The 12,748-nt window shown below is 47.9% G+C and overlaps 1 protein-coding gene across 5 annotated transcripts in view; it reads right to left on the bottom strand.

The window, feature by feature from the left end:
• Positions 1–12,748, bottom strand: part of Duox (dual oxidase) — a 545,810-nt gene that overhangs the window by 366,661 nt on the left and 166,401 nt on the right. The gene's annotated exons all lie outside the window — the stretch shown is intronic.

Consider the following 12,748-nt stretch of genomic DNA (forward strand, 5'->3'; position numbering starts at 1 on the left):
AATCGGACCAAACTACGCAAACATATTTATGGGACTCCTTGAAAACAAATTTCTTGCAAATTGTGAATATAAGCCATTTTACTATAAGCGGTTCATTGACGACATTTTCCTAATCTGGCACCATAGTGAATCGCAACTTCTTTCTTTCATAGCAGATCTTAACAACGCCCATCCGGCGATTTCCTTTTCGCACTCATATTCACCTGTGAACATAAACTTCCTTGATGTCATGGTCACTCTACGTAACGGGAAGCTGATAACTAATCTTTACAGAAAACCCACGGATAGGCAGCAATATCTTCACTTTAGCACTAGTCACGTGAAACACAACAAAACTAGTATTCCCTACAGCCAAGCAGTCCGTTTTAAAAGAATATGCTCTGATAGCAGCGAATTTTCCCACCACTGCGAACAACTTCGGAGCGCGCTCGAAAAACAGAGCTATCCGGCCAGCATAATCACAGACGCCATCAAACGTGCCGAAGAGCTTGACCGTTCAGGCCTGCTGAGTACTAACAAAAGACCCAAAGACTTCGCGGACTAATCTAATTTTGACACATGCGGCTTCAGCTCCAAATGTGAACCATATCTTAAAGAAACATTTCAACATATTAATACAGAGCGAGCGGCTCAAAGGAATCTTTACAGAACAACCACGCGTGGTCTACCGGCGGTCGCGGAACCTTCGTGATTTACTAACCTCATCTAAAACCACGTGTTCACATCATGAAGGCTGTCATCCCTGCAACAAACCACGTTGCAAAGTGTGCGCGCACATGACGACATCTAAAACAGTTTTAAGTACATCGTCCAGTTTTTCTTTAAAGATAAATGGGAACTACACGTGTGATAGTATAAACGTCATCTATCTTCTCGAGTGTTCAACATGCGGAGCTCAGTACATAGGTCAAACAGAGACAAGTTTCAGAATTCGTTTTAATAATCACCGTGCACATGCCGTAAGCCTCCCTAATCTACCGCTGTCGAAGCACGTCAGTATGCCTGACCATGGTTTCGAGAAAATTAGGGCCACTATTATTGAGTCCGGTTTCAAGACAAATCACGATAGGGAAGTGAGGGAATCCTTCTTGATCCATAAATTTAACACCATTCGTTCAGGTATCAATGAAAACGTAGGAAAGCTCACCTGCCTCGCACTATAACAACACGACTTCTTAGATTAGTAAAATATTTTAGTGTATATTAAAATGTATATTAGTCAACCGTGGTTTCTTTTCTTGAGAGCTCTTTTGCATGTCCTGCCAACCATACTGTGCCCCGCGTGTCGATGCGCAAGGAAATTTGAGACTTGTATATTCATGCACCCGCCACATGTCAGTCATGTCAACACAAGGTTCTCACAAATTACCATTTTATTACTTTGATTGTCCTAGCTGCTATACCGAGAGTTCATCACGTGAGCCTATAAAAGCGGCTGCATTATATCATACCTACTTACTCTGACGAAGGCCGTGCCACGGCCGAAACGTTAGTAAATACGATCCTTTTCTTATGTGCTATCTGCAAGTTAATTCAATATAGAAAATACCCGGATCTGTCGTGCCTTCCCTTCAAGTTCTATATATATATATAAATATATATATTGCCGCGAACCATGCATTGGGTTTGTTTATTTGTGTTTTGTTTTTTCGGCCTGGCTGCGCCGGCCTGTGCTATCGCCGTTTTCACAGCGTTTTGAACAAACGCTACCACAGCGTTTCGAACAAACACTATCGAACAACGCTTCAGGCGTTGTTCGATAGAAACAACGCTTCAAGCGTTTCTGACAAACGCTATCACGGCGTTCTCGATACAATTAAACTATTTGAGAAACCCTCGCGCCGAGGGATATTCGACTATTTGAGAAACCCTCGCGCCGAGGGAGGGTTTCCTCGCGCCGAGGAACCCTCGCGCGAGGGTTTCCTCGGGAACCCTCGCGCCGAGGGAATGACGCGGCACAGCCGATGCCGCGTCATTCGATCGCCGACGCTCACTAGCGTGCACGTCGTTTTGCCGGCCGCTGCTTCGTCGCCTGTATATTCTTTCAGTTGTTAGGGGAGCACAGGTTCGCTCCAATAAACTTTTTCCCTTATAGACAACTGCGTCGTCCTTTGCTGCGTGACATCTGGTGGAGGTGCGGGGTACATGAACCCTAAGCCATTGCCAAGCCGACAAGCAAGCCCAACACGACGAGCACGCCCAACTCGTGTCAGCCGCCGACAGCAAGGCCTTCAGCCAGAGTTTGGACTGCTCCCGGATAAAAAGAGGAAAGAAGACGTAAGAACCACGGTGATCAACGCAGGCACCATGACCAGCGCTACCAACCCTCCCGTCGTTCTGCAACAACCTCGTGAGCCCCCATCATTCCGAGGATCTCCTAGTGAAGACCCGGAAGAGTGGCTGGAGAAGCTGGAGCACGTCCGCATCTTTAACAGGTGGGATGACGAAGAAACGTTTCATCATGTCTTCTTCTATTTGGAGGATGCAGCTCGAACGTGATTTGAGAACCATGAAAGCTCCCTAACCAACTGGACTATCTTTAAGAGCGAATTCCTCAAAACGTTCGCTACGGTTGTGCGGAAAGAACGAGCCGCCCTTTTGTTGGAGACGCGAATGCAACACCCTAACGAAGGTGTTGTGCTGTTCGCTGAGGAGATGAAGATGCTGTTCCGGAGAGCTGACCCCGAAATGGCAGAAGATAAGAAGGTGCGCTTTCTGATGCGGGGAGTTAAACAAGAGCTCTTCGCTGGACTCATCCGCAACCCCCCTAAGACCGTCGCTGAGTTCGTCACCGAGGCTTCGATGATCGAGAGGACCTTGGATATGCGTTCGCGGCAATACGATAGACCACTCAACACCCTTCCGGTGAACCCGGTAAACGCCCCTGGATTGGTGACGGAAGACTTGCGGGAGACCATCCGCGCCGTCGTTCGCGAGGAACTGAGGAAATTGTTCCCAGCAACGCCGCAGCCCCAAGCCGCCTCCCTTACTGACGTCGTCCGCGAGAAGGTTCAGCAAGCACTGGGGAATTCTACGCCGTCGGAAGCATCTTGCGAAGCCCAAGCGATGACCTACTCCGCTGCTGCTCGTCGACCCCGACCCGTCCCAACCCGTTATCAAGAGGCCCCGCCGTACCGCCGCCCAATGTCGCCCGCCCGACCCCCTGTAACCCGAAACCAGGCGCCCAGGAAGACTGAGGTGTGGCGAACGCCAGATAATCGTCCGCTGTGCTACCACTGCGGAGAGGCCGACCACGTCTACCGCCGCTGCCCGTACAAGAGGCTGGGTTTGCGTGGGTTCTCCATCGATGCACCCCGCCCGCGAGCCGGCCAGCGCCCATTTGAGATCGAAGAATACCTGTCGAACACCAGCCGTGGACCATCCCGTTTCAACCGTTCGCCGTCGCCCTACCCGTACCAATCCCCCAACCGTCACAGCAATGCTGACTTCGCCCGTGGAAGGTCCCCCAGCCCACGAAGGGGAAACTAAAAGCAGCAACTTCTGGAGGTGAAGTTGCACAACGGCGGGAAAATGAAAACCCTCCAACGACGCAAGATCGTGATTCACGACATGCCCTCATCCCGACTTCCCGACGACACCCTGACGAGACCCCCGAAAACGACGACAGCTACGCTGCGCGACGCGTACCCGAAATGACGAAGCCTGCCGCTGAGAAGACGACGATGACGACGCATAGTGCCCAACCATCAACACGCGCAAGCCGCGATACGACGCCCCGACACACCCAAAATTCGAGGAAAGCGGCATCCGACGTCCAGTTGTCCATCGACGGCCTTGATGCAGTCGCCCTCATCGACACGGGAGCCGACTACTCGGTCATGAGTGGGTCATTCGCGTCCAAGCTAAAGAAAGTTACAACGAGATGGGACGGTCCACGCATACGCACAGCAGGAGGCCACCTCGATATCCCAAGTGGAATGTGCACATCGCGCGTCACCATAGACAGCACTATGTACCCTTCGGAGTTCGTCATTTTGCCTAACTGCTCCCGCGACGTAATTCTCGGAATGGACTTTTTGACGGACAATGGCGCAATAATTGATCTGCAGACCAGGTCGATAACGTTTTCTTCCGATCACTCCACGACGCCGCAGCCGAACCTCGGACACCGTGCTGCTGTAAGGATCGCCGACGATCACGTCACCCAGCCACCCCGCGCAAGCTTGATGATCGCCGTCAATTGTGAAGGTGCTGCTCCTGTCGTATCGCGGAGACTGACCAAAGATTGCTTCTAGACCGCGGTGTGTTTAAGCAACGCAGATCCCACGTTTTGGTCACCAATTTCACCGAGGAGTACCAACATCTAAACAAGGGCGCTGCAATTGCGTTCCTCGAAGAAACGCAAGAGGCTAGTCAAGTGATCGCGGTCGCCACCTTTGAATGCGCACGCGCAGATGCTTCCAGGCTGCCACATCCTTTCGACGTGAACCCGGCGCTGTCGCAAGAAAATCGGGACAGATTACTGGAGTTGCTCCGTCGCTACAGCGAGTGTTTTTCCTCAAACTCGAAGTTACGTCAGACACCTTTGGCGAAGCACTGGATAATAACCGAAGATGGAGCCCGACCTACCAGACAGTCACCGTACCGCGTTTCTTCACACGAGCGCAAAGCCATCCGGACTCAAGTGGATGACATGCTCAGCGACGACATAATACAGCCATCGAAAAGTCCGTGGGCTGCGCTGGTTGTACTCGTGAAGAAAAAAGATGGCACTTTAAGATTCTGCGTTGACTACCGGAGACTAAACAAAATCACCAAAAAGGACGTGTACCCCCTGCCACCAATCGACGACGCCCTCGACCACCTCTGCCACGCCAAGTACTTCTCATCCATGGATCTGAAGACTGGCTACTGGCAAATTGAAGTGGACGAGAGAGACCGAGAGAAGACTGCATTTATAACCCCGGACGGTCTATACAAGTTCAAGGTGATGCCGTTTGGGCTGTGCACGGCGCCCGCAACTTTTCAGAGAGTTATGGACACTGTGCTAGCAGGCCTGAAGTGGCACACTTGCCTGGTATACCTCGACGACGTTGTCGTATTCGCCCGGACTTTCGACGAACACCTCACAAGGTTGGAATCTGTACTCGAGGCCATTCGTACGTCGGGGTTAACGCTGAAGCCTGAGAAGTGCCGTTTCGCGTACGAGGAACTCAAGTTCTTGGGTCACGTCGTGAACGCCGCGGGAGTCCTACCTGACCCGGCAAGAACATCAGCCATTGCGAACTTCCCAAGGCCGAAATATAAGAAGGGTGTGCGAAGGTTTGTCGGACTGTGCACATACTACCGGCGCTTCGTCGCAAACTTCGCACGCATTCCAGAGCCACTCACGCGCCTGACGAAAGAAAGCACCCCTTTCAGCTGGGAAAACGACCAAGAAAAGGCATTCTGCGAGCTGCAACAACGCCTGCAAAACCCGCCCGTGCTCGCTCATTTCGACGAAAACGCCGAAACGGAAATGCACACGGACGCCAGTGATATCGGTTTGGGTGCCGTCCTCGTCCAAAAGCAAAGCGGTTACGAAAAGGTAATCGCCTATGCAAGCCATGGTCTGTCGAAGGAGGAGAGAAACTACTCTGCCTCCGAGAAAAAGTGCCTGGCTATCATATGGGCCATTTCGAAATTTCGTCCATAAGTCTATGGTAGACCGTTTAAGGTTGTGACAGACCATCACGCGCTGTGTTGGCTCGCCAATTTGAAGGACCCCTCTGGCCGTCTTGGGCGGTGGAGCTTGCGCCTGCAAGAGTTCGACGTTACAATATTCTACAAATCCGGCAGGAAACACTCCGACGCCGACTGCCTGTCCCGCGCCCCCGTCGACCCACCACCACAGGACTCCGATGAAGACAGCGGGTTCTTCGGAGTCGTGACAGAGAGCGACCTAGCCGCCCAGCAGCGTGCCGACCCTGACCTCCGCGCCATGATCGACTACCTCGAAGGACGCAACGTCGCCGTGCCTAGGGCGTTCAAGCGCAACTCACCAGCATTCAGCCTCAAAAACTCCATCCTAGTGAAGAAGAATTTCAACCCCGGAACGAGAACGAATTATCTACTTGTCATCCCCGCAGACCTTCGTGACGAAATTTTGGAAGCGTGCCACGACGACCCGTCTTCCGGACATCTCGGAACAGCTCGCACGATTACAAAAATCAAGGCGAAATACTTCTGGCCTCGCCTTACATCCGATGTCACCCACTACGTCCGGAGCTGTCGGAAAAACACCACCGACGAGACCAGCCGGACTTCTGCAGCCGATCGCCGTCCCCACGAGGCCCTTCCAACAGATCGGAATTGACCTTCTGGGCCCGTTCCCTACATCCCGATCCGCGAACAAATGGATTGTCGTAGCGACAGACTACATGACGCGCTACGCATAGACCACCGCTCTTCCTAGGGGAACTGCACAAGAAGTTGCAAAGTTCTTTATTAACCAAATTGTGCTGCGACATGGAGCCCCTGAGGTCCTATTCACGGACCGGGGAACGACCTTCACTGCGGAGCTCATTAAAGGAATCTTACGCTACAGCAACACGGATCACCGAAGAACGACGGCGCACCACCCCCAAATGAATGGACTAACGGAACGGCTCAATAAGACAATCGCGGATATGCTGTCTATGTACGTCGACGTTGAACATAAGACGTGGGACGAAGTCCTCCCGTACGTCACGTTTGCGTACAACACGGCTATTCAAGAAACCACGCAGATGACACCGTTCGAGCTCGTCTACGGAAGACGGCCGACTACGATGCTCGACGCCATGCTTCCGCACGTAGAAGAGGACGAACTCAACGCCGACGTCCAAGGATACCTCCAACGTGCGGAGGAGGCCCGCCAGCTCGCTCGAGCTCGTATAACGGACCAGCAACTGGTGGATGCCGGACGCTACAATCTCCGACGCCGAGGCACCGAGTACCAACCTGGAGATCGTGTGTGGGTTTGAACTCCCATTCGACGACGTGGACTCAGTGAGAAACTTCTACGACGCTATTTCGGACCCTACCAGATTCCACGACGTGTTGGCGAACTAACGTACGAAGTGATCCCCGATGGGGACTCCCGTACATCACGACGACGCACGCGGCCCGAAGTCGTCCATGTGGTTCGCTTAAAACCTTTCTACGGACGATGACGAACTTTTAATTTGTGTGGACTGTCCCTTATGTTAGCATCGGGTCGATGCACTCTTAGAGGGGGGGTAATGCCGCGAACCATGCATTGGGTTTGTTTATTTGTGTTTTGTTTTTTCGGCCTGGCTGCACCGGCCTGTGCTATCGCCGTTTTCACAGCGTTTCAAACAAACGCTACCACAGCATTTTGAACAAACGCTATCGAACAACGCTTCAGGCGTTGTTCGATAGAAACAACGCTTCAAGCGTTGTTTGTTAGAAACGCTGTTCGAACGAACAGCGTTTTTGACAAACGCTATCACGGCGTTCTCGATACAATTCGACTATTTGAGAAACCCTCACGCCGAGGGATATAAATTCCCGCACAGCCGATGCCGCGTCATTCGATCGCCGACGCTCACTAGCGTGCACGTCGTTTTGCCGGCCGCTGCTTCGCCGCCTGTGTATTCTTTCAGTTGTTAGGGGAGCACAGGTTCGCTTCGCTCCAATAAACTTGTTTCCCTTATAGACAACTGCGTCGTCCTTTGCTGCGTGACAATATATATATATATATATATATATATATATATATATATATATATATATATATATTGACTACTTGCAACGCTACGGCCACTCAACAACCATGCCTGCCTACACAAGACTGGCCACAGGCGCACCTCCAGTCGAGCAGATCTCACGGAAGTTCCCTAATCATACGCCAACATGAGCCACCATCGGAAACTCGCAAACAAGATATTTGCACCGGCATTTCAACCCACATGAGAAGGCGACACTTTCGATCATTTTTATCCGTGGAGCCTGCACATTCGACATTGAGAAAGCCTTCTGGCATACCACGATCTGTGACCACGCTCGTTTTTCACGTCGGTACAAGTGAGGTGGCGTCGTACGGACTAGACCAGCCTCTACAAACCAGCCTCTACAAACCTAGACGAACACGACCAAATAACATGGCAAAATGTCCTCCTTGAGGCATCTCTTAAATTAACAGAAATCGCTCTCAATCACAGTTATAAGCAGGTAAAGAAACTGGTCGCTATGACAAACACCATTCTCCGCCACAACACTTTATCGAACGAAGAAATCACCGGGTTAACAGAATTTGAACAAAATAAATACCAAGCCATCATGACCACAAAAATTCATAATTTCAAAAAAGAACATGTGCCCAAACCTACGTTTCCTGAAATAGTTCCTTATCACTACAACACTACCACCCAGGAAACCGTTAACGGTACAAACGAGCACCCATCTATGAACACACCCTGTGACACTGTGATTGTAAACCTATCGGACACGAGTTTTTCACCTGACGAAGAAAAACTGCTATCTAAAGGACTAAGCTTCTGCCCGACCACAAAATTCTTTGATGAATTCCACCTGCTCCGAGACCTCGACAACTTCGCTAGAAGCTTAAGGTTGCGCGAATATTTCTTGGACAGGCCTTCTAACCACGAAACACTTCACCGTCGTAAAACAAATGATTGGACACCGAACAGTAATCGAGACAAGTGCCTGGACTTTTATATCACCGCAGTACAGAAAGATATAATACAAGAATACCACAGACAGAAAGCAAAACGAGAAAACTTGACAAAATCTGTTCTGAAAAAATCATTATGAGAAATCTGGCATCAGGACAGACATAACAATAAAACCCGCAGACAAAGGAGGAGCTACTGTAGTCCTCAATAGAACCAACTACTTACAAGAAGCATACCGCCAACTAGACCACTCAAAATTTTACGAACGCCTCCCAGGTGATCCGACAGACGAATACAAATGTATCTTATCAATAGAACTAAAGAAGATGTTGTATGCAGAAGAGATAACCAACACTGACCACAAACTAATGCGAGCAGCATACCCTCGTCCAGGTTGCTTCTACATCCTCCAAAAATTCATAAACCTGGTAACCCAGGTCGACCAATCATATCAGGCATCGGTACAATAACTGAACTCATATCAGGGTACGTGGACAAACTAGTAAGCCACATTCCATGCACCCTCGCGTCGTACATAAAAGATATCACACATTTTCTTCGAGACATTGCAGGTCTGCGTGTGCCAAAAAACTCGTACTTGGTTACTCTTGATGTCTCTTCATTGTATACAAATATTCCTGACGATGACGGCATAGCTGCATTACAAAACATGTACACACACCATAGACAATCTAACACTCCCGATTTCTCTGCCATCACAACTTTGATGAGGTTGGTCCTCAAATTAAATTCATTCCAATTTAACCAAGATTATTTTCGACAAATCAGCGGGACCACTATGGGCACAAAAATGGCACCCAATTATGCCAACATATTTATGGGAAAGCTAGAATCGGAGTTTCTTGCACAAAGTTCCTTCAAACCACTTATACAGAAGATACATGGACGGACGACATCTTTCTTATCTGGACCCACAGCGAGGACAAACTTCTCAGCTTTATCGAAACTTAGAATGCTGTACATCCGAACATACACTTCACACACACCTACTCGCAAACAACCGTAAATTTTCTTAATGTTACCATAAAGATAGAAGAAGACAAGCTTTCTACAACACTATATCGCAAACCAACCGATCGACAACAATACCTCCATTACCAAAGCGATCACCCGCGCCACTGTCAAAACAGTATTCCATACAGCCAGGCTCACCGGTTTAAGCGAATCTGCTCAAGAGACGCTGATTTTGACACGAGCTCACAGAGGCTAAAACTTATGCTCAATAAACAAAAAAACTTCTCACATGTAATTGACGACGCCGTTCAAAAAGCAAGAAAACTGAAGCGTGATGACTTACTAATAAAGCGACCACCGGAAGAAGACACAGAACGAACAAACCTCTGCTTAACTTACAGCACGAATTGCCCCGATGTAAACAAAATCCTTAAACGATATTACAACATTGTGGAACAAAGTGAACATCTGAAACGCGCATTCCCATCCGCTCCTGGCGTCGTTAACCGATGACCACACAATCTCATAGACACACTTGTCCAAGCCCCGCCGCGGTGCTGTAGTAGCTAAGGTACTCGGCTGCTGACCCGCAGGTAGCGGGTTCAAATCCTGGCTGTGGCGGCTGCATTTCCGATGGAGGCGGAAATGTTGTAGACCTGTGTGCTCAGATTTGGGTGCACGTTAAAGAACCCCAAGTGGTCGAAATTTCCGGAGCGGAGCCCTCCACTACGGCGTCTCTCATAATCATATGGTGGTTTTGGGGCGTTAAACCCCACATATCAATCAATCGACACACTTGTCCACTCATAAATCAATACCTCACCCCCTAATAATTCATGCCGACCTTTTTTAAAGTCACGATGTCTTGTATGTAAAGCGATGCGAGAAACACACAAAGCAACCAGCCCACAATCCAAGTTTTCGATTAACATACGAGGAAACCAAACATGCGATTCCTCTAATGTGGTATACCTACTCGAATGCATTGTGTGCAGTATGCAGTACATCAGACAAACAGAAACACCATTTAGGATTCGCTTCAATAATCACAGAGCCCAAGCGAAATCAGCCCCAAATCTACCCCTATCAAAACATCTCAATTTTCCCGACCATGCATTCGACAAACTGTCAGTAACGTTCCTAGAGACGGGATTTGAATCGAACCGAGAACGTGAACAACAAGAGTCATACCTTATCCGCCAGTTTAACACCCTCGATAAAGAAATAAATGAGAATCCGGGTACACTTGCAGCAATTAAAGCATCAGAAAACAATAACGGCAATAATCAGAAAATAACTGAGTGCACAGCACTGCAGCTGCGAAGGGCACTGGACAAATAACAATAATTGTAAATACTCTTCCTAAGTACAGCTGTCGTCTGTTTCTGTTTTTACCTCACGATACAATCAATTGTGCCAAACATGACATGCCCAACAGCAACCCTGTGCACAGTCGGGAGGCCCCTACTGCACGCGTAATACGGAAGCGGGCAAGAACTGCCATTGCACTCGCTTGCCAGCCTCTGCGGCAATACGCGGCGCCCCTCTTTCTATGACGAGATGTTGACGGGGGGCTGAGTAGTTAAAGGGCTAAACTTCTTAAAAAAGCTCTTTTTCCTCAACACCAAACCGCCAGAGCCAGGAGGCGCCGTCTGGTCGAGAACAATGCGTTAGTAAAAGAAAGGATACACAGACCCAGACATCCTAAAGGTGAAAAGCAGAAAGGGGAGAGAGATGGAGGGAGAAGGGGACGCCCAGGGGAGTCCACCTTATATTCTCATTTTTTCTTTCTTCTCTCGTTTTTTTATTTTATCTTTGTTTTCTTTTTTTCTTCTTTTTTTGTTTTCTATTCATTCTCTCTCTCACCCTCTGATTCAAGATTGTATAAAGCTGAGCATATCCATATTTTCATCTATATTTTCACTTCGCGAAGCAAGAAATATTACGTTCAGGAATTAATCAACTCATCCGATTTGTGTAAATAACTGTTAATAGCTCCCCACATTTCTGTGCTATTTTACTACTTCAATTTGCCTTTGTATAATTGATAACAATGATAATGAAACGTGTTGCATTGTCACGTAGAGTTCATTAATATTGTTTTTTGTCTTCACTTGCTTTTGACCATTTCCTTGTTATTTTTCGATAGTGAGTATTACCATTAAGTTGTGTTTTGATCGTATTTTTATTGTTAATCAAGCTTATTCATTATTACTGACAAGTCCGTATACTATTGCTGTATTTTTTGTAATTACCCCATCCATGTAGCCATAGGAGGTCCCCCTGTCAGTTTCTCTGAAACTTTGGGACCTCCTGCTGTAATAACGCTAACCATGTAACTCAACTGAACTATTTAATAAACTTGACTTGACTTGAAAACTTAACTTGACTTGACCAACAAACTGTACCCTCAATCCTGATGAAGGCCAGACTCTAGGCCGAAACGTCGAAATAAACCACGTTGTGACCGCTCACGGAGGATCTACTGGACTATATGCAACGCTGCGGCCATTCAACCACCATGCCTGCCTATGTATGTATGTATATATATATATATATATATATATATATATATATATATATATATATACATATATATATATATACATATATATATATAACTGCTTACACAAGTCGCAAGTAAACAAAGAAAGAGAGCTTGATTACTCAACTTTATTATTAATTTGTACACGCAAATTTCTATTGAAATTGCCCAGAGTAATTGAAAACGAATGTTTCTATTTGGCAGTTCCTATTAAACCAAACAGTTCAGTCGGGTATTCTATGTTCCAATTGAAAGTGAGCTTCCAATTGAGAGCTTCCAATTGGTTGATGCGATACCATTTGGTAATTTAAATTGGTTCAAATGGTCTAGTTAGTGAACCGATTTGGCCCAATTAAAACTGAGCACATCATTTTGAACCATTTGGGAATTTCAAATGGTCCTGTTGGAAATACGATTGGTTCAATTGGAAATCGCTGTTACCATTTGGACCCATTGATATTTCCAATTGGTTGCAATTGTTTTTTTTTTTTCAACTCGGTAGTACTTGCCGTACTTCACGTCGATAAGAACGCACCGCTTTACTCTATGTGGATTGTGCACGTAAAGTGCGTAATTCTAGTGCGCACAC

Source organism: Rhipicephalus microplus, chromosome 1 (assembly GCF_043290135.1).
Source record: "Rhipicephalus microplus isolate Deutch F79 chromosome 1, USDA_Rmic, whole genome shotgun sequence".
NCBI lineage: Eukaryota > Metazoa > Arthropoda > Arachnida > Ixodida > Ixodidae > Rhipicephalus > Rhipicephalus microplus.